The sequence below is a fragment of the Tamandua tetradactyla genome, chromosome 3, assembly GCF_023851605.1.
Source record: "Tamandua tetradactyla isolate mTamTet1 chromosome 3, mTamTet1.pri, whole genome shotgun sequence".
Lineage (NCBI taxonomy): Eukaryota > Metazoa > Chordata > Mammalia > Pilosa > Myrmecophagidae > Tamandua > Tamandua tetradactyla.
The window spans coordinates 46,443,376-46,457,151 of record NC_135329.1 but is presented as its reverse complement, the minus strand read 5'-3'; the positions used below and the strand labels follow the sequence as shown (position 1 = coordinate 46,457,151).

General features: G+C 35.9%; 1 protein-coding gene and 1 pseudogene across 5 annotated transcripts in view; one reads left to right on the top strand and one right to left on the bottom strand.

The window, feature by feature from the left end:
- The window catches only part of MYT1L (myelin transcription factor 1 like), a 625,705-nt gene that overhangs the window by 125,722 nt on the left and 486,207 nt on the right, over positions 1-13,776 (top strand). For 4 of the 5 annotated variants that reach the window (XM_077153068.1, XM_077153066.1, XM_077153064.1 and 1 more), the window contains exon 1: positions 9,309-9,411. The exons of the other annotated variant lie outside the window; for it this stretch is intronic. The gene's annotated coding sequence lies outside the window, so the exon portion shown is untranslated. Of the gene's footprint in view, positions 1-9,308; positions 9,412-13,776 lie in introns of those variants that run through there. 5 annotated transcript variants of the gene reach the window in all.
- On the bottom strand, positions 7,617-9,030 carry LOC143676058 (UV excision repair protein RAD23 homolog B pseudogene; annotated as a pseudogene).

Here is a 13,776-nt window from a genome sequence, read left to right as displayed (position 1 = left end):
TCGGCAAAAAATGAACTTGGCAACATCATAATCTGTCATTTACAAATTGTCTTAAAACATTTAACTTCTAAGTGTTCAAAATCATTCATAATTTAAGAAATATATAAGATACTGGAACATCTTTCTAAAAGATACTGAATTCTTTCTCATGGAGGTTTGATGCCCCCAAATGTATGCATGTATAAATATAAATATATACATATACAAAATATAGGCCCCCTGTCCAAGAGCTCTTGAAATACATTAGGAAAAAGGTTTTGTTTTACATATGAAAGTATGGGGGGGATTATTTATTAATTTAATCAAAGTGTGAGAAAGATACAGTCCAGGGCTTAATTGGCTAATTTTAGGCAAGGTTGAGAAATTTGCAAAATTTGTCCATAATTTAACCCATCGTTGAGAGTCTGCTTTTATGCAATCCACGAGGATGCCTTGTAAAGCCTTGACAGGGAAGGTGAGCTTCCAGAGGACATGCTCTGATATTTTCAGAAGGATTCTAATGCTTTGGATCTCATCATATTGTCTTTACAGCTCCACTCCTCTGGAAATGGAAGGCCTTTCTCTCTTCAAAAGTTCTCTTCTAAAATGCATATAACCTTAAGATCGTCCATACTTTAGGTTTATTTGCTTGTTTTGTATTAATGGATTGTTCTCATCAAAGGTTAGTGAACAAAAGAGAATATAGGCTATAGGCTAGGCACTTAGATCTTCTAGAATTCCAGTTGCTATCACAGAACTAAATGAAAGTGAATGAGTTTGGCATCTACTGCTGTGTCACTGCCTGCTTTTTGCTCTCTTTCAGTCTTTCTCTTGCGCTCTCTCATGTTATTTTGTTTCTTTCCCCATTACCTTTTTTCTTCTTAAATTGGGACTGGAGAGCGGCAGCACAAGGATCGCTGTGAGACAGTCTAGTCCCCAAACAGGGGACCTTAGATGCTTTCTTTTCCCACTGCAAGCTCTGAGCATGCTTTTCCTCCACCCAAGTCAGATTTCTGGGGCCATTCCTTGATGATAGTCTTGAACCTAAATTTAGTTACCTGGAAAAAGTCAGCAGGTTCAAACTAATAATTTATTGTCAAGACAGTCCAAGAGCTCCACAAACCAAATAATGACTGCCATCCCACAGTCCACTTTCCCTGGAGAGTAATCTGGCTTAGCCCCCAAATAATTCAGGAAACATTCTGAAGCAAGACTGCTTTCTATGATCAAAGTCTTTCAGAGCCTCCAGGAAAAAAATCTCTGCAATGAAACAATTTAGCCAGAAGAAAAATGGGTATGGGAGAAGATATTTACCAAAAACAGGTATTCTAAGGTGTACAACTTTCCCATTGTTTGACTCTGCTGATAGGTGTTTTATTCAGTCTGATTTTTTTTACCATTAATATTTTCTGCTTTAATTTCACCTCTTTCTCTTTTCTCTCCTCCCTCTTTTAAATTGTCATCATCATTCTTGAGCTCATCATCAAGAAAGTTGTATTATTTTGGATACCAGAAATACCATGCACTTTCATTTCCATTTTTCCACTCTCTCCTTTTCCCCCCTCACACACTGAAATTTCCTTCCTCTCTTCCCTAAGTCCTTGAGTGGAAGAATTAGTGCAAAGCTCTTTAAAGGAAAGAAAACTGGAGGCAGGGTACTTTTCGTAAAATTATAAAGAAAATAAATTCTAAACTTATCCCAGTTTTGAATTTTAAGTCTTTCACCTGATACTGATACCCTAGTACTACAATTAGTTGCCTACAGGATTAGCTGTTATCCACAGGTAGGAACTCAGCCCGACACTTTTCTTTAAGAACAAAAAGATGCAAAGAAACATAACTTAAAAAGCAAAACTTAAAAACTAGTTTTCACTATCTCAGCCTCTCCTTCTCACCAGCTTTTCTTACCAATGTGACAGCTTCGTTTTGACTCAAAATTCTTTCCTCCCATTAAAAGTTTTCATACTTTTTATTTCAAATTGTGGAGTGAAAAGCCTTGCCTCTTTGTCTGAAAATTCAGTTGATCTTTTATAGGCCAGAAATATTGGTGATGATAGGAATTCTGGGAATTCATCATAATATACTCAATTTTAGCCCTCACATTAAGCCCCTCCGTTTCTTTTAGGTCTTTTTAGCCCTCATATTAAGCCCCTCAGTTTCTTTTAGGTCTTTGAAAGGAAAGGAGGCAGGATAGACTCTGAAGAAAAAGTAATGTGACTTTTTTTCATGAACACCCCTTCTTGTTATTGTTTTAACAGTGTTATTGAGGTATAATTGACATACAATCAACACCACATATTTAAAGGGTATAATATAATAAATTTTGACACATGTACATACCAGTCTAACACCACCAGAATCAAATCAAGGTGATGGACACATCCATAACCTCTAAAGATTCCTTATGCTTCTTCACAATCTCTCTCTAGTTCTTCTCTCTCAAGGCAATCACTGATTTGCATTCTGCCCCCTTTTAGCTTAAATTGTATTTTCAAGAATTTTACATAAATTGAATTATACAGCATGTACATTTTTGCATGTTCTTCTACTTCTGCTTTGCACAAGTATTCTGAGATTTATCCATGTCATTGTGTGAAGCAATAGTGCATTAATTTATATTGCTGAGTAGTATTCCATTGCACGGATATTACACAATTTGTTTATGTATTCTCTTGTTGATGGCTTTTTCAAATAAAGCTGCTATGGAAAATGCATGTAGAGGTCTTTTTATGAACTTATACTTTCACTTCTGAGTAAATACCTAGAAGTGAACTTACCAGGTCTTACGGGGGATGTATGTTTTACTTATTAAGAGTTTGTCCAACTGTTAACCAAATTTTATCATTTTACATTCTCACCAGCAGCATTCTTGTTCCTCCACATTTTTTGCCAACACTTTATAGAGTCAATCTTTTTATTATAACACTTTAAACAGGTGTTGTTTTAATTTGTGTTTAATTTGTATTTCCATAATTTTTAATGATGTTAACCATCTTTTCATGTGCTTGTTTGTCATCCATAAATCTTTTTTGGTGAAAGATCTGTTCAAATCATTTGCTAATTTTAAAAATGGGGCATTTGTTTGATTATTATTGAGTTTTGAGAGTTCATCATCTATTCTAGATCAAAGTCCTTTATTCTCAAATATTACCTTCCAGATTGGGGCTTATCTTTTCATTCCTTTAACTATGCCTATTAAAGAACAGATTTTCTTAGTTTTAATGAAGTCCAAATTAACAATTAAAGTTTCCTGATTTTAGGTCAGGAAATCTCTGCCTGACTCTTAAGAGCATGAAGATATTCTGCATTCTTCTAGGGTGTTAATGTTTTATGTTTTACAGTTAGAGATCCATTTGACTTGATCTGTATATGGTTCAAGGTTTGGATCAAAATGTTTTGTTCCAGCATCATTTGTTGAAAAGATTACCCTTTTCCCATTGACTTGCCTTTTCATTTTTGTAAGAAACCAGTCATGTATATATATGTGGGTCCATTTCTGAACTCTCAATTCTGTTCCATTGGTTTACATATCTGTCTTTATGCCGTCATCAGTCTTGATTGCTGAAGTTTTATAATAAATTATGAAATCAGGTGGTGATAATTTTTCAACTTGTTCTTTTTCAAATAGGTTTTATCTAATCTAGATTATTTTCATTTCTGTATGAATTTAGAATAGACTTGTCAATATCATTAAAACATCTGATGGGATTTTGACTGGGATTTCCTTAAAACTACAAAATACTTAATTTAAGGAGAATTGCTATTTTAAAAATATTGAGTCACCTGAACCAGCAACATGATATATCATTACATTTATATAGGTCTTCTTTAATTTCTTTCAGTAAAATTTTAAGATTTTGGTTATTATCAGGTTTATACCTAGGCATTTAATATATTTGATGCTAACTTTTTATTTTAATTTCTGATATTTTTTGCTAGTATGTAGAAAAGTCATTGATTTTAATATTGAGCTTGTTCCCGAAAACTTGCTAAACTCATTTATTAGTTCTAGTAGCTCTTTTGTAGATTCCATCATATTTCCATATATTCCAACATATTGCCTGCAAATAAAGGTAGTTGTACTTCTTTTTTCCATTAAATTAACTATGATACAAACAGCAGGTTTTGTGTAGATAACCTTCATCAGATTGAAGTAGTTACCTTTTATTCCTAGTTTGCTGAGTGTTTTACCAGAAATATATTTTAAATACTGTTGCATTGTGTCTATTGAAATAATGTATTTTTTTTCATTTTTAGTTTATTTACAGGAAATTATATTAATTGCTTTTCAAATATTAAACTAAACTTGATTATACTCTGCTTGGGCATGATGTACTATCCTTTTTATATACTGTTAGATTAAATTTGTCAAAATTTTTTGTTGTTTAGACTTTTAGCATCTATGTTCATGACTGATGTTGTCCTGCATATTTTTTTTTAACTTGTAGTATCTTTGCCTAATTTTGTTATCTGAGTAACACTGGCATCCTAGAATTTTTTTAAATGTTTTTGCTTTTGTTGAGTTTTCAGGAAGATTTTGTGTATAATTGCTGTTATTTATTCCTTAAATGTTTGGTACAATTTACCAGGGAAGCCATCCGGGCTTGGGGTTTTTCTAAAGGAAGGTTTTAAACTACAGTTTGTATTTCTTTGGTAGAGATGGAACTATGCAATATATAGTTAATGAGATTGTTAGTTTATATCTCTCAAGAAACTCTGTCCAGTCCATCTAAGTTGTTAGATTGATTGCATACAATTATTCATAATATCCCTTTATTATCCTTTGAAAGTATAAACTCTGTATTGTTGTTCCCTGTCTAATTCCTATTATTGGTAATTAGGTAATTTCTCTTGTTTTACAGATCAGTCTGGCTAGAGGCTTATCAATTTTATTGATCTTCCCAAAGAACAAGTTTTTGGTTTCATTGGTTTTTCTCTATTGTTGCTTGTTTTCTTGATCATTGATTTCTACTCTCATCTTTATGATATCCTATCTTCTGCTTACTTTAAGTTTAATTTGCTCTTCTTTTTCTATTTGCTTAGGGTGGAACCTAAGGTCATTGATCTGAGACCTTTTCTAATAGCGCATATGCTTAGTTATAAATTTCTCCTTACGTACTGCTTTAGCGGCATCCCGCAAATTCTGATATCTGTTAGTTGGTTGTTTTTCTTGTGTGTGTGTGTGTTGTTGTTGTTTTTTTAAAATATTAATCTAGTTCAAAATACTTTCAAATATCTCTTCTGGTTTCTTCTTTGACTCATGGTTTACTTAGAAGTGTGTTATTTAGTTTCAAACTACTTGGGGATTTCCCAAAGATTTTTCTGCTATGACTTCTAATTTCATCCACTGTGGTCAGAGAACATACTTTGAATGACTTGAATTCTTTTAAATTTGAGGTTTATTTTGTGACCTAAAATATGGTCTATATTGATGAATATTCTGTGTGTGCACTTGAAAGAATGTCTTCTGCTAATGTTGGAGTTTTCTATAAATGTTAGTTAGGCCTAGTTGGTTGATAGTGTTGCTTTTATTTTCTATGTCCTTACTGATTTTCTATCAATTATTGAGAGAGGGATGTTGAAATCTGTAATTATAATTGTGGATTTGTCTATTTTTCCTGGCTGTTATATCAGTTTTGCTTTATGTATTTAGACATCTCATATTAGATACATATGCGTGATTATCTCCTCAATGAATTTACCATTAATGAAATGATCTTCATCCCAGTAATATTCTTTGCTATGAAATCTACTTTGTCGGATAGTAATATAGTGATCCTTTGCTTTTTTTTTGACTAGTGTTAGCATGGTATATATTTTTTATCTTTTTAATTTTTTAATCTATTGATGTCTGTATACATATAGAGTGTGTTTTGGTAAGCACATGTAGTTAGAATGTTCTTTTTTATCTAACCTGACACCCTCGGCTCTTTCATTGTGTTGTTTAGACCATTTACATTTAATGCCATTATTATATTTTGGTTTCAGTCTACCATCTTGCTATATGTTTTATATTTATCCTATCAGTTCCTTATTCCTCTTTTCTTATTTTTTTTGCCTTCTGTTGGATTGAGTACTTATTTTTTTATGATACTTTACTTCCTTTGTTAGCTTATAGCTACAACTTTGTTGCTGCTTTTAGTTTAGTTATTACTTTGAGTTTACAGTGCACATCTTTTTTTGTTTGCAGTTTATCTTCAAATGATATTATACAATTTTACATATAGAATAAGAACCTCCCAGTAGTGTAATTCCATTTCTTCCCTGTGTTAGTTAGATTCAGTTGTCAACTTGGCCAGGTGAGCATACCTAATCTTGTTGCTGCGGACATAAGCCAACCGTATGTGAACCTCATCTGTTGTCAATTACATCTGCAATCAGCTAGGAGGTGTGTCTGCTGCAATGAGTGATATTTGACTTAATTGGCTGGTGCTTAAATGAGAGATTGCAACATAGCACTGCTAAGCAGCTCAGCATTCCTCATCTCAGCACTAGCAGCTCAGCCCAGGCCTTTGGAGATGCAGAAAAAAGTCACCCCGGGGAAAGTTGTTGGAACCCAGGGGCCTGGAGAGAATATCAGCAGAGACCTACCTGTGCCTTCCACATAAGAAAGAACCTCAGTGGAAAGTTAGCTGCCTTTCCTCTGAAGAACCAACAAAATAAATCCCCTTTTATTAAAAGTCAATCCGTCTCTGGTGTGTTGCATTCCGGCAGCTAGCAAACTAGAACATTCCCTAATGGCCATTATCATAATATTGTAGTATCAAATATAATACTCCCTCTTCTGCTATTATCAAAAATTTTAGTTTTACATATGTGAAAAATGATACCACATTGCTATTATTTTTGTTTTAACTGTCAATTAACTTTTAAAGAGATTTAAATAATGAGAAAACTCCTGAACTCCACAGTTACCAGTATAGTTACCATTTTTGATGCTCTTTGTAACTATGTATAGATCAATATCTGGTATTATATTATTTCTGCATGAAAGATTTCCCTTAACGTCTTTTATAGGGCTGGCCTGCTGGTGATGAGATGAATTATTTCAGCTTTAGCATGTCTGAAAAAGCTTTTATTTCACCTTCATATTTTTGGTTGTTTTAAAATTTTTGCTGCAAAATAACAATGAAGTAAACAATAATTAGATACCTACCAATTTTCTTACCCAAAAAAACAAACAAAAATATGTAAACAAGAAAATAACTCTTTCTATACTTGTACAGCTTCTTAAATTATGTTAGAAGGGTCTCATCACATCCAATGATCTAGAATTCTTAAATAGCAGTAATTATTTAAGTAAAGGTACCCCTTCTCCCCTACCCTCATTCCTCCAAGTACTTAACATGAAAGCATGTGCTTCCTTACACATTAATTATATACTTATTTGAAACAGCAGCAATAACCATCAATAATTTGGTATATCTGTTTATAGTTGCTCCAAAAATTTTCCCAATTTCACAAAGCTATTATCCAGAATTGCCATGAAATAGAGACTGTAGATTCTAGGCAGCAAAGATTCTCTGAAATCAATGTTATGTCAAAGAAATATAAAGCAGAGTATTATACTAAATTTCTGGATCTAGTACACCAAAAATAAGTAAAACCTAGGGGAAAAAATACCTACTATAAAGAAATAAAGATCTGCAAAAGCTGTTTGTTGGTTGTGTAATATTTTACACACTTGTGGATCTGCAGCAACTATGAAGCAGCAGACATTCACTGTTTTATCCTTGCTCTATGACCTAGATCCCTCTCTCCCAACCCCCAACAACCTATTACCTTATATCAAGTATTGTGGGTATGCACCCAAATCATCCCACACAACCTAGTGAACAATTAGTGAAATGCTAATTGTTCACTAAGTGTGAAGTGTAAGATTTTTTAAAGTCCCTCTCAACCTTCATCAGAGTTCTGCTGTAGAATAAAATTGGCAGTCAAATTCTCATTCTTCCCACCAGCAAAATATGCTTCTATCACAAGTCCTTCAGGAAAACCTAATGCCTCTAACATTTCTATAGCTTCTTTTTCCTGAGGTGTCACTTGATGTAGTTCATAGGACTACATGCAGCTTCTGGAATTCCTCCACTGCCACCTCCACCCCCTGCTCTTTGACCAGCTTCTTGAACTGGTTCATTTATCATCTGAATAAAATGCTCCTGGTGTTGGCTGCAGGAATGGAAGATTCTCTTGACCTATCTGTTGTAACAAGGCTGGAAGCAGTGAAGGATTCTGTTGAGTGATTTGTCTCATCTGTTGGAATTGAGGCTGATTTCGTAAAAATTGAAGTGAATGTCCTCCAGTACTTGCTGGAGTTGTTGCGGTTGTGGTTGCTGCAGTGATGCCACTGCTGAAGACCGAGGAACCCCTATACTAGCTGCTTGAGGGGGTCCATCACAGCCTGACTTTGTCTTCCTCATCTCCAGGGATTCTCATGAAAAAGTTCTCCACTGCTTTGTCAGGGTTGTTGAAACTGGGCTCAAGGCTGCAATGAGTTGTTCTCATTCATAGCTCATGGACATGATCTCAGTTACCATATTCTCTTAAGACTGACCTGTCACAAGTGCATTTGTTGCATCTCAAAAAGGTTTGACAAGAGAAGAATCTCCTGATGTGCTGTCAGTGATGTTGGGCTCGTAGTAGCCAGTGGGATTTCTGCTGGTTCTTCCGCAGGTTTTTCCTGTTTAGTTGCACTAGTAGTTTCAGAAGATGCTGTCCTTGGTGCTGGAGTGATGAATTTAGGTGTGTAGGTGGGAGTCAAAGCTGGGGCAGTGATTGGGGGTCTGCGCCGCGGCGGTCGCAGTGGCTGAAGGAATTGCAGCAGTGATGGCAGGATTTGATTGCTGAGTTGTAGCTGGTGCTGGTGTTGTCACTGCTTTGGGCTTCGCCATCCCAACCACCACAAACCACCACAAAGCTTGTCTCATCAGTTTTATATTTAAGAGCTGTATCATCCTTAAGCATTCTGCCTGCGTAAATTAATTCTTGACTTGCTAGAGGAAGGCCATCGTTCTCCTTTTCATAGTCAGTCTTCTCTCTCAGCACTTTCATCTCTGGTCGGGGTCGCTGTCCACCTTGAAGGTCTGCGGCTGGAGGGTCTTCGGGAGTGTCTGGCTCGGTGCCCCCGCGCTGCTCCGCTGCCCGCCCGGCGGTCGCCGCACTTCTCGCGCACCCGGGAGGAAGGCGCGGGGGTGGGGGATGGTCCCATTCGCTCAATCGAGCGCCCTCTTCCGGCGCTGGCGGCGGGCCTCGCGGCTGCGTCCGCGATCGCGGTCTTTCCCGCGAGCTCACGCGGGGCGCGCTCCGACCTCCCCCTCCCCTGCTCCCGCCCTGCGCCAGCCGCGGAGTCTGCAGGGGGCGCGCGGGGATAGCGGCGTCTGCGCCGCCACCGTCGTGACGCTCTTCTCCATTGAGGAAAAACACTTTTGCTAGGTAAATCGTTCGAAGTTTACAGGTTTTGTTGTTTTGTTTTGTTTTAATACGGTAATCTCCTGTTGTCTTGCTCACATTGTTTCTGAGGAGAAATGTAATATCTCTCTTCCTTCTCACGTACACCATCGTTTTTATTCTGTCGGTTTCTTTATCTAAATATATATTATCAGTGGTTTTGGACAATTTATCATAGGCTACATATAGTTTTCTTCAAGTTTCGTGTCCTAGGGTTTCACTGAGCTTATTGGATTTGTGGGTTTGTAGTTTTCACTGAAGTTGGAAATTTTTCAGCCATTGACTTCGAACGTTTTTCTGCCCCTCTCCCGTCTCTCTGACTGGCTTTGAGTGCTTCAGTTTCTTGTGTGTTAGTTTACTAGAAGTTATTCCGTTACTCGCTGGTGCTTTGTCCGCGTTTTTAATTCTCTTTAATTTTCTTTGTTTCATTTTTGATAGTCTATTATTATTATAATGTCTTCGAATTCACTAATATTTCCTTCTGCAATGTCTAATCTGCCGTTCATCCCGTCCAGTGTGTTTTTTTATTTCAGACATTACAGTTTTAGTTTATAGAAAAATTTTTTTTATATTATTTATGCCTCCACTTTATTTTTTGACTATGTGAGACACAATTCTAATCATTGTTTTATTGTTTTTCTCGGGTCAGTCATGTCTGTGTCAGTCATGGAATGGTCTGATTTGACCGATTTTTCACCCCTCTCCTTATGGGATTTGTTTCCTTGTTTTTCTCCATGTCTGTTAATTTTTAATGAAACGCCATATATTGTGAATTTTACCTTTTTGAGGTACTTGTATGTTTGTTTTTTTTCTGGAAATAGTTTCGCACTTTGTTCTTGGATGGAGTTCAGTTACTCAGAAAGAATTTGACCCTTTCTGGTCTAACTTTTAAAATTTGTTAGGCAATCCTGGAGGTTATTCTTATGCATTATATAGATATCACCTTTTTAGTTAAGGTAAAATGGAGAAGCTGGAGCGAAGTGTCTGAAAATGTAGAGCTGTGTTCCAATAGCCATGTTTCTCGAAGATGAATGTATAACGATAAAGCTTTCGCAGTGTGACTTTGTGATTGTGAAAATCTTGTGTCTGATGCTCCTTTTATCTACCTTATGGATAGATGAGTAAAAAATATGGATTAAAAGTAAATAAATAATAGGGGGAACAAATGTTAAAATGAATTTAGTAGATTGAAATCCTAGTGATCAGTGAAAGGGAAGGGTAAGGGGTATGGTGTGTATGAATTGTTTTTCTTTTTCGTTTTTATTTCTTTTTTTGAATTGATGCAAATGTAAGAAGTGATCATGATGATGAGCATACAACTATGTGATGATATTGTGAGTTATTGATTATATATCAAGAATGGAATGATCATATGGTAAGAATGTTTGTGTTTGTATGTTGTTATGTTTTAAAAATTAATTAATTTGTTTATTAAAAAAAAAAGGAAAAGAAAACAGTGGCCTAGGTTGTAAGCTTTTAGAGCAGACACATTAAGTCTGGACTGGTGATTATTATTTCTGGATTTTGAGAGGCTGATTTATATATATATAACCTGATATTTAGAGATAAGAACGAAGCCGAACAGGTTGGGGTTAAAGTAATTCAGAACATAGGGGTAAGGAAGACAGTATCTATACTTTAGAAGCCCACATACTCTTTGAGACCAGTGGAAGAAAGGTTTAATTTGGTCTGAAACTGAAATTTTCTGTAATGCATAAGCTAATTCAACCAATCTGTATAGCTCATTTGAACAACTGAAACACAGGAAGCACAGAGTAAGAAAGAAGTCTTTTAATCCTGTATAGATTATTGTAATGCCTGAAAACATCCTAGAGTATATTAAGCAGATAATTAAAAAGTATTGGCACAGTACGCTGAGGGAGGGGAGAAAGACTATGGAACTATTAAACCTGACTATCAGGGAATCCGCTGATACTGTGTCAAACTTTAGGGATTCCCAAATCAATAGGCCATGCCCTCGATTATGAGGCTTACTCTTGTGAAACTTATGTAGGTAGCAGAGAAATTTAGATTACCTATGGGCATGCCTAAGAGTTACTACTGGAGGACCTCTGTTGTTACTCAGACGTGGCCTGTCTCTCTAAACCCAACTCTGCAAGTGAAATCATTGCCCTCACTTCTACATGGAACATAACATCCAGGGGTGAAGGTCTCCCTGGTGACGTGGGAGATGACTCCCAGGGATGAATCCAGACCTGGCACTGTGGGATCAACAATTACAAATTACATCCTGACCAAAAAGGGGAAAAGAAGTGTAATTAATGAAGTATCAGTGGCAGAGAGAGTTCAAATAGAGTCGAGAGGCTACTCTGGAGGTTGCTCTTATGCAAGCTTCAGTTAGACATTGCTACCTATCATAACCTGCCAATCCTCTACCAGGACCATTCCAGCCAATCCTAAAGGACACCTAGGGCATTATATAAGATTCCACAAAGGTTCCAGGTGCTAGAGTAACTTTCCAGAAACCCACAACCTCCAGATGGGTTCCTGGTCCAGATAAGTCCTGAAACTTAGCCCAGCCTCTCCAGAACATCAGATAGTTCATCTCCCTACCCCATATTAGTGACAGACCCTTCCAATATCAAAAATTTAGAATTGTCGTATCCCAAACAACCCAATGAGAGGGGTATGGAAAGAGCAAAGATGATGGTGGAATTATACATAGAAGATAGGACTTAACAAATTAATATGAAAGCTGAATCATTAAAGTGATGTCTCTTTTAGTCTCCAGAATTTAGAGCAGCTAGAAGTAAAAACGTGAAATTGTAACCCATGTCAAAGTTTGAAATATGTTCTACAACTAATTGTGGTGGTGTGCTTGGAAATTTTTAGCTTATTTGCATATATGTTATTGTTCACAAAATAAGAAGGAAAAAAAAGTTGATTGTGATGATAAAAAAGTGTTTAAGCCCTCTAGCCTCTTATATTCTGGAGCAGCTAGAAGGAAAATATGAGAGGATCATATGGTAGCCCTTGACAAACTCTGGGATCTAGCCTGTAACCGCTTTTTGAAGAATGCTTTGAAAACTATTGCTTTTTTATTTCTTTGCTTTGTATATGTTATATTATACAATAAAAACAGTTTTTGAAGCAAAAAACAAAATAAAACAAAAAATTTGTTAGGCAGCATCTAAGCAATGAATTTTATGAGGTTTAACTGACTGAATTTTGGGAGAGACACTATTCCCTGCCTTGTGTGAGTTCTGTGTACTGTTCATGCCAGTACATTCAGGTGATTCAAATTTTTTTTAATTATTATTATTTTAATTAGAAAAGTTGAAGGCTTTCAGAAAAGCTATGTAAAAAATACAGCATTCCCATATTCTCCCCAGTGTTGACTCATTGCATTGGTATGGTACCTTTGTTACAATTGATGGAAGAATATTAAAATAATACTTTCAACTACAGTGCATAGTTTACATTAGGTATATATTTTTCCCCATGTACCACCCTGTTAACGCCTTGCATTAGTGTTGTACATTTGTTATAATGCATGAAAAAACATTCTCATACTTGTACTATTAATCCCAATCCAATATCAAAAAGGGATTCATTGTGTTAGTCCCATATTTTATCTTCTAACGTTCATGCTAGTAACACACATAACCCAAAACTTCCCCTTTCAAACACATTCACATACGTAATTCAGTGCTGTTAATTATACTCACAGTAATGTGCTACCATCACCACCATCAGTTTCCAAATCTTTAAAATCAACCTAAAGAGAAATTCTTGAAAAATTAAACATCAACTTCTCAATCTTTACCCCAAATCTATCCCCTGGTAACCTATATTCTAGATTCTAATTCTGTGATTTTGTTTATTATAATTAGTTCATATCAGTGAGATCACAATATTTGTCCTTTTGTGACTGGCTTATTTCACTCAGCATAATGTCCTCAAGATTCATCCATATTTTCACATGTATTAGGATTTTGTTCCTTTTTACAGGTAAATAATATTGCATTGTATGTATATACCACATTTTGTTTGGCCAAAGCAGTACTTGGGTTGCTTCCATCTTTGGCAGTTGTGCATAATGCCACCAAGACATTGATGTGCAAATATCTGTTCAAGTCCCAGCTTTCAGTTCTTCTGCGTATATACCTAGTGATTGCCAGGTAATTCTATATTTAGTTTCTGCCAAATTGTCTTCTCCAGCAGCTACACCATTTTACATTCCCACCAGAAATCTATGAGTATTCCTCCAATGTATTCCTCCACATTCTCTCCAATCCTTGTAATTTTTTTTCAATAGTAGCCATTCTCATAGGTGAAATGATATCTCATTGTGGTTTTGATTTGCATTTCCCTAATAGCTAGTGATGT